This window comes from Oncorhynchus nerka, linkage group LG3 (genome assembly GCF_034236695.1).
Source record: "Oncorhynchus nerka isolate Pitt River linkage group LG3, Oner_Uvic_2.0, whole genome shotgun sequence".
Lineage (NCBI taxonomy): Eukaryota > Metazoa > Chordata > Actinopteri > Salmoniformes > Salmonidae > Oncorhynchus > Oncorhynchus nerka.
In genome coordinates, this window is record NC_088398.1 from 43439187 (window position 1) to 43450083 (window position 10897).

Genomic DNA, 10897 nt, shown 5'->3' on the forward strand with positions numbered 1-10897 from the left:
GATGTAAGGAGATGATTTGTTTCATCAATTAGAAGGAAGTAAGGGACAACTGCTAATATTAAGATTGCCATTCACAGCCAATAACTGACTGTGTGTGTGTGTGTGTATAACCTGAGAGAAATTCATTGAGAAGAGCAGGACCTCTAAATTATGACACCAATGACCTGTAAGTGTTAAACAAAAATCCATATACCTTTCAAATTAAATATGCGCCAGATTCAGACGCACCAGTCTGCTTACTTTGCCAAGGAAATGCCTTTCAAATCTTTGCCGCATGATCAGTTGATCACATTTTTTTCTGCACGTCATTTCTGTGATAGGGTTTGTCTTAAAACATACTCGTGCAAAACGTAATGAACAAATATTTAATAAGTACATGCTATATAAAAAAAAAGTGTTCATATTATGTAATGTAGCCAAAGTGAGGCCAAAAGTAATTAGTTAGTTCACTTTGTGTGCACAGACAGCACACTATCAGGGAGTATTCAATGTGTGCCCCAATCTCGTTAAATATTTATAGTTCTTCCCCCACTCTGGCTACAGGACCATTGTGGTGCTTATTGCCCAGCGTGGGCTTGATGGAAACACACGATCAAGGAGTGATGCTCCCAACAAAGTCTACATGACAAAAGGCACACTAACAAAGTGAAAGAAAATTTGACGCAATTGAGCCTACGAGTGACTGGAACCCCTGAGCATCAAAAATCGTCGCCAAACAAATACCCAAATCTAGCCTATATCTTGACATACTTCCTGTCTAGGCTTCTGTAAATAGTAACACAAATGTTTTCCTCCACAGTCGTTTTATGTATTGTTTCTTGTTTCTCCAGATTGAAAAAAGTGACCTAAATAATAGGGCTAATATTTCAAATAGATAAATTAACCTTATCTGGTTGACCTAAAGCTTGTGAGAGACGAAATGTGCCACTCACTGCCTTATTGAGCGAAAAAACTACTGTGATAGTGGGCTACATACAAGGCTACATTTGTACTCTTTAGGGTCCCCGCAAGTCCAAAGTATAGGCTGCGCATAGGACTCTAGCCTACAGGTAGCCAGACATTCCTAATAAAATATATAAACAAACCAAAACAACTTACCTTGCATGTAAAACTTACGAAGTGATTTGAGGACGCACAGACGTAACCTACAATGTGCTTACTGCACAAGTCAGGCTATTCTGCTATATCCCGAAAATTCACCGACAAGAGCCTATTTGTTTGGTTTCTTAAATGCAAGACTCCGGTTTCAGCCGACATTGCCCTACTTCGGCTTCGATACTATGTTACAATACAACGAATGTTCATAATCCAAAGTAACGCAAAATTGCTGTCAGTAACTTCGCCAGAGTTCCATAAACGTTGGTGTTTTTCACTCCATATACGAACGGTAATAAACCCCTAGGCGGATATTTCATGTAGCAGAGCTAGGCTACGGCAAATCCTAGGAGGAAGTAGCCTGCAACTCACTGTAATAAGAGGACCATGATCACATCATTTCCTCTGCGCATATTTCCACACCAGCCACCTGGGGAGGCGGTCATCTATGATATTTGAATTTGAAATGTATACATTTTCAGTCATCTGATTTGAAAAACATGCATGTTAGGAAAATATTATAGCCTATGTGATAGTGTTCATCAAATTCTAATCCTTGAGACCTACATTCAAGAACAAAAAATCCCTGAATAAGCAATACGCTATTTTATAAAATACAAGGAGTCGTAATATAAAACCAACCTTAGTTTCTATCCAACCGAGTTAGATCAGTATGGAAGCTCATTCCTGCAAGCAAAAATAAATACATCTGATTACCGGTTATGAGATAGTAAGCAGGGTTGGGTAGGTTGTAGTCTGTTACAGTAATTAGTTACCCTTCCAAAATTGTAATCAGTAACATAATTATTTTAATGCCCAAACTCAGTAACGTAATCGGATTACTTTCAGTTACTTTTAAATTACTTTCCCTTTAAGAGGCATTAGAAGAAGGCAAAATTAATATTACCAATTGAACGACATCTATTGCAGGACAAATCAATATTAGAGTTTACATAGCTCGCCTGTAATGGATGTTGCATTTTACTTTATGGGTTGGTTATGTAGGCTTCTATAGGCTATGTCGTTACGTTAAAAACCAAAGTCTGTCAGATTTCTAGTCATTCCAATTAAAGCAATACCGCTTGATCTTCAAGAATATGACTTGGAAATATAGATTTGCCGAATTGTTTTACCTGAGCATAATACTTTTTTTGGAACTCAGTCGGGGTCTCAATTTACTGTTGTGAGTTAGAATAGTAAGATACTCAAGGTGCAATTTAGAAATGTTGTTGTGCATCAACAGTTTTTCTCTTCTTATGTCAGTCACTGACAGTCACTCAATTAGCCATGTCAGCTAACAATTGTTATACTGTTAAATTAGTCTAGCCAGCTATCTAAACTTGTATTAATAACGGCAGAATACCAACCGGGCATGCAGCCCCCCCAAATGTACTTAGACTTGGGTATTTCAACAACTAGTCTATTCCAACTTGTTAGGCAACCACACGTACCAGTGATTTTTACTAAGGAGGAGAAGGAGGCCGTGCAGACCGAGATGCATGCTGGCCACTTCGGAGGGAAGCCCATGATTGCCAAAATCAACCTATGCTTCTTCTCATGGGGAATTGTCAAGGGGGTGGACAGCTGGGCAAGTGAAATAAGCTTTTGTTTATCAATCTCATTGTTTATCAATCTCTGTCATATATGAAATTATTATGATTTCAATGAATGTCATATCAGAGAGCACGCAATATCTCAATTTGTCACTTTTTGCTTAAAGGTCAGTACCCTGTCTAACCTGCTAGAAGTTTGAAAGTGTGAAGACTGTGGCCCCGGAGTTGAAGCCCATCAAAGTTGTTTCACCATGGCACTTGATCGGTAAGTGTCCCAATTCAAATTTTGCCCTGATAAGTTGTTTTGTAATGGTTGCTTTATTCGACCACAGCAGAGTTCAATATTATAAGAATGTGTGTAGAGAGTATAGAGTATCCTTACAAATATGAAAATCTGCATACTGGATGACACCGATTAATGTAAGATTAAAGTAATCTCCCCTTTAACACTTTAAGTGTTAGGGGTGGACCTCATTTGACCCTTCACAAAATCAAGGAATGTCAACAGCTGGTGTCTGACGGAGAACGATCACTTTACCAAGTGTGTGGTACCCATTCAGTAAAAGAAGAGAACGTGTTTAACCTTAAATTCCCTTCTGTAGCCCATCAAAAAGGGTGCTTGGAACCAAAAATATATATTTTTGTATGATACCCATCAAGGATGAGACTGGAGAGGCCACCTCCAAGGCGATGATGGACATCTTCAACACCCACGGTTCTCCTGAGGTCCTCTTGAGTGACTAAGGTCATGAGCGCTTGAACATGGTACGGATGTTATAGGTTATATTCTATCACCAATGTTTTTTTAAATTTATTTTTTACAATTTGTTTTTGTTTTTCCATGGTACATAATCAGACATATTTCAATATCTTACATTATCAATAGATATCGCTTTTCTAGCCCCCTCCTCCAGGTTTGGTGAATGGACCAACCAGACCCTCAAGACTGCCATGGGCAAGTCCCTTGACGGGTACCAGGAATAGGGGGAGAACAACCTGAAGGTAATTCACTTTGTACACAACATCAGCCTCCAGGCCTCCACCGAGTACGGAAGGGAGCCGCAGCTGTTGACTAAGGTAAACAATGCAATTGTAGATATAATTATTACATATACTGTAGTCTTTCAGAATTGTGATTGACTTAGTGTTGTTTGTCTATTGCTATTTTTGTATAACGTACTTTCAGATCACTGAAACCCCACCTGATGTGGTGGTAGTTGGCGACCAGATCAGAACGCCTTCGCGTACTACCTTCAGGCACGGACTGAGAAGGATGTGGAGGTTTTTGACCAGGTACAAATGATTGTCCGCTATTAATTAAAATTCTGGCCCTCCAAGAGGAAGAAATGTATTTGTAAAATGATCCATAATTGCATTTATTCCTGTTATCAATCAAGGTGAAACTGAATATCGACAAGGCACAGGAGAAACAGAAGGAGAGCTACCGGAACAGAATCAAGAAGGGGACCAAGTGCTACGGCATCCAGGCAAAAATGTAAGAAGGACAAAAGGAAGGCGAGACCTGGGAAACCTCGCTGCTCTTTTGCTCCTAGCTGGGGTCACCATCTGTTAAAGTGAATATATAAAACATCTCAGATAATAACTATTTGCATTTGCACACAAAATAACCTGAAGCTAGTTTTAGATTCCCCAACACTGATATTTTTTCTCTTCCAAGGGTTACCTCGGTGGAAGCCAACCATCTTCTCCAGTTGGAGCAGTTGGATGGTTGACCACTGAAAGCTCTGATGCCCTAAACCTCAGTGAAGCCCAATAGACAAAGTATGTTAAGCATTTGTTGACATTTGAGAAAGCAAGAAATTGTAGTTTCTAAAAATATACCTCTTCAATTTACCTCCAAATTACTTTAGGACCATTGACTGTCCAAGCCCCACCAGAGCCAGTGCGTACGGATCAGTCTGATTCTCTGTGCTCTGAGTCGGAGGGGGACCAGCTTGAGGTAGGATATACCTTCCAAAATAGTTTAAAAGCACATATCTCCCATTTATAACACTGCACTAATCCATCAAATTTTCTCACAGTAAAGTGTAACCTGTGCGTTTGCTTGTTTTCTTGTTTACGTCTCTGTCTCCTAGCCTGTTCCGTATAACTCTGCTCCTGTTCTCCAGGATCTAGGTGTTCTGCCCAACACCCAGATGGGGATCCACCTGTCATCCGTTACCAACCACCCTCCAACTTTTCATTACATCAGCTACAGCTACGGTTATTGTCATGTTGTAGTTATCTGATTAAAAGTTTTCTTGCACTATCATGCTGGGCACATTATATGTGAGATACACAGATTACCTAAAAACACTAGCACTGCAAACACTCAGAACAAAGAGAGCAGCAGTGCCTGGACCTTGCAGTCTCCCTCTTCAAGTCTCCATTCCGAGATTGGCTGCCTGTTGAGAACAAGTGACAGGCGGAACCTCCGACCCACACAGCAACCACCTCCTCTATATTCTACACAACAGAATTCAGTATTTTAGTCTGTGATTGCCATGTGTGCAAAAAAATATGTGAAAATGTATTAATGACACAGCTGTACCAATTTTTTTTTACTTTTATGTATTAAAATCTTAAATAATTGCCAGGTTGGATTTCACCGCTGTTTCACAAGGTGTTCATTATTGTAAGTTGTAAGGTATCCTTTGATGGTATTTATTTGTTCCACATTATTAATTATTTTATCCTAGGACCTACAATAGATACATATACAGTGCCTTCAGAAAGCATTCAGACCTCTTGACTTTTTCCACATTTTGTTAGGTTACAATCTACTTCCAAAATGTATTAAATGTGCCTTGACACAATCCTCTCTCAGAGCTCTACGGGCAATTCCTTTGACCTCGTGGCTTGGTTTTTGCTCTGACATGCACTGTCATCTGTGGGACCTTTTATAGACAGGTGTGTGCCTTTCCAAATCAGCTAGGGTGCTGTGTTGGGGAAAGAGATGGCGCCTGAAGAAATGGAAGCCCTTTTATGGGTATCTAACTAATTGTGCTATTATTTTGGGGGGGGGGGGGGGGTTCCCGTTATTTGTGACTTAGTTGGTACATAATGTTTCTGCCACCGTATCTTACAGCAGAAAAGAGCTTCTAGATATCAGGACAGCGATCACTCACCTCGGATTAGACAAAGATGTTTTTCTTCAACAAGCAGGACGCACAGGATGTATTTCAGACACCCGACAAGGCCGAAATCCTCGTCATTGGCAAGAGAAAGAGACGCAGGTATAGAGGACACAGGGCGGGGTGCCTCGTAACAATCTGCCTATGACGAGTGGGAAACCTGCCCTGACCAACAATATTGACTTTGAGTTTAAAAAAATAATAATTACAGGAACAGTGCACATTAATCAACGTTTCAGTAAAAGTTCCGGTAAAAGTTATCCAACCAGCTAATTTTCAACCGCAGTCCCTGGGCAGGTTATTAAAAACGATTACAATACAGACAATCAATGAGCAGTGAGCACACACAGAGCAACATAGGACAAGCAAGCAACAAGTCAAAATCCATAAAAACAACAAAGTGTTTCCACACCTCACAAGCTACAGACAACAGACAACATGGAAAGCGGCAATACACAGCTAGGGATTATGTTCACAAATTTGATTGACCTTTAACCATGTCTTCATGTTTTTGTGAAAGTGTGATAGGTGGTGCAGTTATGTGTGTCTGACGGCAGTGTATTCCAGACATGGGAAGCTCTCACAGAGAAAGCAGATTGACTAAAGGTGCTTTTCCTTAAGAGAACTATACAGTCACCTCCCATTTCAGACCTTGTGGATCTGCTGCCATATGTTTGGGTTTTCTGTTTAACAAAAGTACTGAGTGGAGGGGGAGCCAGGGCATTTAGAATCTTGAATACAAGACATGCGTCGGTGTATTGCACAAGATTTTCCCAACTCATGAGCTCATGCTTTCTGAGGATGTAACAGTGATGATGGCTATTGGGCTTCCTTTCAAGCACTTTGAGAGCCTGTTTGTAGACAGACTGAATAGGTTTTAATGTTGTACAGCAAGCTTGGGCCCAACTAGTCAAGCAGTATGTTAAGTGGGGGAGTATCATAAATTTGAAGTACAGTTTTGCTACCTCTACAATTTCATATAAATCGGAAATTAGCTAGGTTGAAATTGGTTATTTGAATTACCTTTTTCACCTGCTTTTTAAAAGAGAGGTTGGAATCAAGTATGATGCCAAGTTACTTAAAATCAGATACCACCTGGAGCTTCTCCCCTGACACATAGACATCTGGCTCAGTAGCATCAGTTGTCTTCTTTGTGAAGAACATGCAGACAGTTTTTTTCACATTGAGATGCAAACATGAGCCACTGAGTCACTTTGTAACCTGGACCATTACAGTAGTGAGTTCTTGTGCAGCTTGTTGTTTGCTCTTTGCATGCACATATATCACTGTATCATCTGCATGCATTTGCACTTCAGACCCAGTACAGACAGAAGGCAGATCAGTAATGTACTGGCTGAACATTAGGGGCCCCAGTACTGACCCTTGCGGCACCCCCAAATCATAGCTAAGAGTGGGCAACAGCTCATTGCTCATTCTGACACACTGAGTTCTGCCTTCAAGGTATGATTTCATCCATCTCAAGGCATCGGGGGAAAAGTTGAACTTGGACAATTTTGTGATGAGAACCTCATGGTTAACAGTATCAAAAGCCCTCCGTAGGTCCAGAAACACAGCCCCAACAACGTCCCCTTTGTCAAACTTGGACTTCACATTTTCCAGAAGAAAACAGTTGGCGGTTTCTGTGAAGTGTTTCGCTCTGAAGCCAAACTGCACGGAGTGTAATGTGAAGGGGCTGTTGTTGAGGTGGGCAGTTGTTCTGCTACACACTTTTCAACAACCTTCAACACCACAGGTAGTATACTAATGGGCCTGTAGTTACTCACGTCATCAGGGTCACCCGATTTAAAGATGGCCATTATTATGGCCGACTTCCATACAGTTGGAAACACCCCCTGGCGAATAGATGTGTTGGTGACCTTAGTAATCGGGCCAATGACTGACTCTTGGTAGTTTTTAAGAAAGGTAGAGTCCAGCCCAAACACATTTTTGGCTTTAGAGTTCTTTAGTGAGCTAATCACCTTGTTCACCTTTGACTCAGAAACCTCCCTTATGATGAAGACAGGTTGAGCATCATTCACTAGGACTGAGCCCAAGAAACCAGTGGAGGGGTTCTGTGTCAGTACCCAGACAGAGTTAATAAAGTAGGAATTGAAGGCTATTGCTATTTCGACTGCATCCTGTGTTAGATTGTTATTCACCATGACTTCTAGTCTTTTTGCAGTGTTACTTATGGTCTTTCCCTGTTAACTTTTTTAGATTCTCCCAGATCAATTTAGGATTTCCCTTTGCTTCACCAATTATGTTAATAAAAAAGTTTGCCTGACTATCAGCTTCCACGTCTGTATAGGAAAAGAGATCATTCCAGTTAATTCCCTTAATTGCATTTTCAAAATAATTTAATTCACTCTTAGGTATTCTTAGTTGATCCGGCTTTCTAACAGTAGAGAGGTTAAACTTGCTCTTAGAAAGCTTTCTGGCGATAAGTGTCAGATTATGATCAGATAGTCCAGTAACCATATTGAATGATTTAGTCACTCTCTCTGGTTTATTACTGAACACCAGATCAATCTGTGTTTTAGAGCAACAAGTCACCCTGGTTGGCCATTTAACTAGCTGTGTAAGGTCAAAGGTATTAGTGATCCGTTTGAGGGTTTTCCTACAAGACTTGTCTTCATAATTCATGTTAAAATCTCCCATTAAGATGACCTCTTTCCCAAAATAACATTCCCTAAGCATGTTATTAAACTGATTAAAAAAAACTCTTTTGGTGGAAGGTGGTCTATTCATTTCAATAAGGGAAAAATACATTTTGAGAGACAGTGTAACGTTCAGGCCAATACATTCAAGTCCATTATCACATGACCACCCAATTTGTTGACATAGGATATGTTCTTTAATGTAAATCATCACACACCCCTCCTCTTCCTTCAATCCTGTCTCTCCTGAAAACGTAGCCAGGCACAATCAAAGCAGCATATGGAGAGTTTTTATGGAGCCACGTCTCTGAAAGGCAGAGGAAGTTAAGGTTGGAGTCTGTGAGAAGATGTTGAATTTGATCACTTTTTGGAATGACACTACGAATGTTCAAGTGCCCCCCTAGTAGTCCCTTGGGCTTAGCTCGTGGGTCCCAGAGGACTCGAGAGGGATTGACACATTGAAAAAAGTTACATTTTCTGTGTTTTCTGACAGTGTTTTTGTTTAATTTTGATTAGGGGCAGTTCGATAGTGCAATTAACAATCCCTCCCGCTTGCACTGGATGCGGGGAACTAATTAAAACAGCTTGCGTACCAGAAACAGAGTCAGGGATCGCATATAGTGACTTGGATATGTTTGAAGAGTCAAATTCCATCCTGGAGCCGGGTGAGTCGAGAGAAACCATGGGACCATAGTACCCACCCACTTCTGCAGCGGCGACGATCAATGGACAAGGCCATCCACTGCTTTCCACTCCGGTGAGTGTCACTGGCTCGGTGATGTTAGGCCCAGGATTGAGATTGGCTCGGTGATGTTAGGCCCAGGATTGAGATTGGCTCGGTGATGTTAGGCCCAGGATTGAGTTGCACATCCCCGGCGAGCAGGAGGGTAGTGAACAGGTAGTTTAACAGTTTCCCATAAATGTTGGACTTGTGTATGTTACGCCTAAGCGGTTCAGTGGAATAGGGAGCGAGGTAGACTTGGCTATTATTCAGAACATTATGGTATGCTGTGTAATGTCCTCTCCCGTGGAACGGTGAACCAATGTGTTTGGTGTTGATATTCGGCAGTAGATTGATTGTGTCATCCCAGCAAGGACGCACTGAGATTATCAGAAGAGCAGCTACATAACTGACAATCATGGCAATGAACTGGAGATAAAACACATAATTGCACTTTAAATCTTTGCATGAGTTACTTAGCTGGGGTCGGCGTACACCTGATGTTTTAGATGAAATAATAGCATCTGTAGGAGAAGCGGCAGCTACCGCACCACCCTCTCTTCCGTCTGCCATTGTTTTTTGAGCACAGCCTGATGTTACGAGGTACGATCACGAATATCCTACCAACGGGGCATCAAAAACTGTAATATCTTATGTTTCACCGAATCGTGGCTGAATGATGACATGGAGAACATTCAGCAGGATTGACCCTGCGCCGGCTAGATAGAACAGCACACTCCGATAAGACGAGGGGGGGGGGCTGTGTATATTTGTAAACAACAGCTGGTGCACGAAATCTAAGGAAGTCTCTTGATTTGGCTCGCCTGAAGTAGAGTATCTCATGATAAGCTGTTGACCACATTATTTGCCAAGAGAGTTTTCATTAAAAAAAATTGCGCCTGTTTATTTACCACCACAGACAGAGGGCTAGAGGGTAGAGCTATCGCTTTCAAGATGCAGGACTCTAACCCGAAGCTTATAAGAAAACCTGCTATGCCCTCCGACGAACCATCAAACAGGCAAAGCGCCAATACAGGACTAAGATTGAATCGTACCACACTGGCTCCGATGCTCGTCGGATGTGACAGGGCCTGCAAACTATTACAGACTACAAAGTGACACGAGCCTACCAGAGCCTACCAGACAAGCAAAATCACTTCTATGCTCGCTTTGAGGCAAGCAACACTGAGGCATGCATGAGAGCAACAGCTGTTCCAGCCAACTGTGTGATTACACTCTCCATAGCCAACGTGAGTAAGACCTTTAAACAGGTCAACATTCACAAGGGTGCTGGGCCAGACAGATTACCAGCACGTGTGCTCCGAGCATGTGCTGACCAACTGGCAGGTCTCTTCACTGACATTTTCAACATGTCCCTGATTGAGTCTTTATACCAACACGTGTCAAGCAGAACACCATAGTCCCTGTTCCCAAGAGCACTAAGGTAACCTGCCTAAATGACTACAGACCCGTAGCATTCACGTTCGTAGCCATGAAGTGCTTTGAAAGGCTGGTAATGGCCCACATTAACACCATTATCCCAGAAACCCTAGACCTATTCCAATTTGCATACCGCCCAAACAGATCCACAGATGATGCAATCCCTATTGCACTCCACACTGCCCTTTCCCACCTGAACAAAAGGAACACCTATGTGAGAATGCTATTAATTGACTACAGCTCAGCGTTCAACACCATTGTGCCCTCAAAGCTCATCTCTAAGCTAAGGATCCTGGG

At 41.7% G+C, this 10897-nt stretch overlaps 1 protein-coding gene across 2 annotated transcripts in view; it reads right to left on the minus strand.

Moving 5' to 3' along the window:
- Positions 1 to 1454, minus strand: part of LOC115108362 (activin receptor type-1-like) — a 37318-nt gene extending 35864 nt beyond the window's left edge. The window contains exon 1 of one of the 2 annotated variants that reach the window (XM_029632613.2): positions 1099 to 1454. The gene's annotated coding sequence lies outside the window, so the exon portion shown is untranslated. The remainder of the gene's footprint in view (positions 1 to 1098) is intronic. The other variant, XM_029632595.2, reaches the window with a different exon arrangement.
- Between the last annotated feature and the right edge of the window lie 9443 nt (positions 1455 to 10897).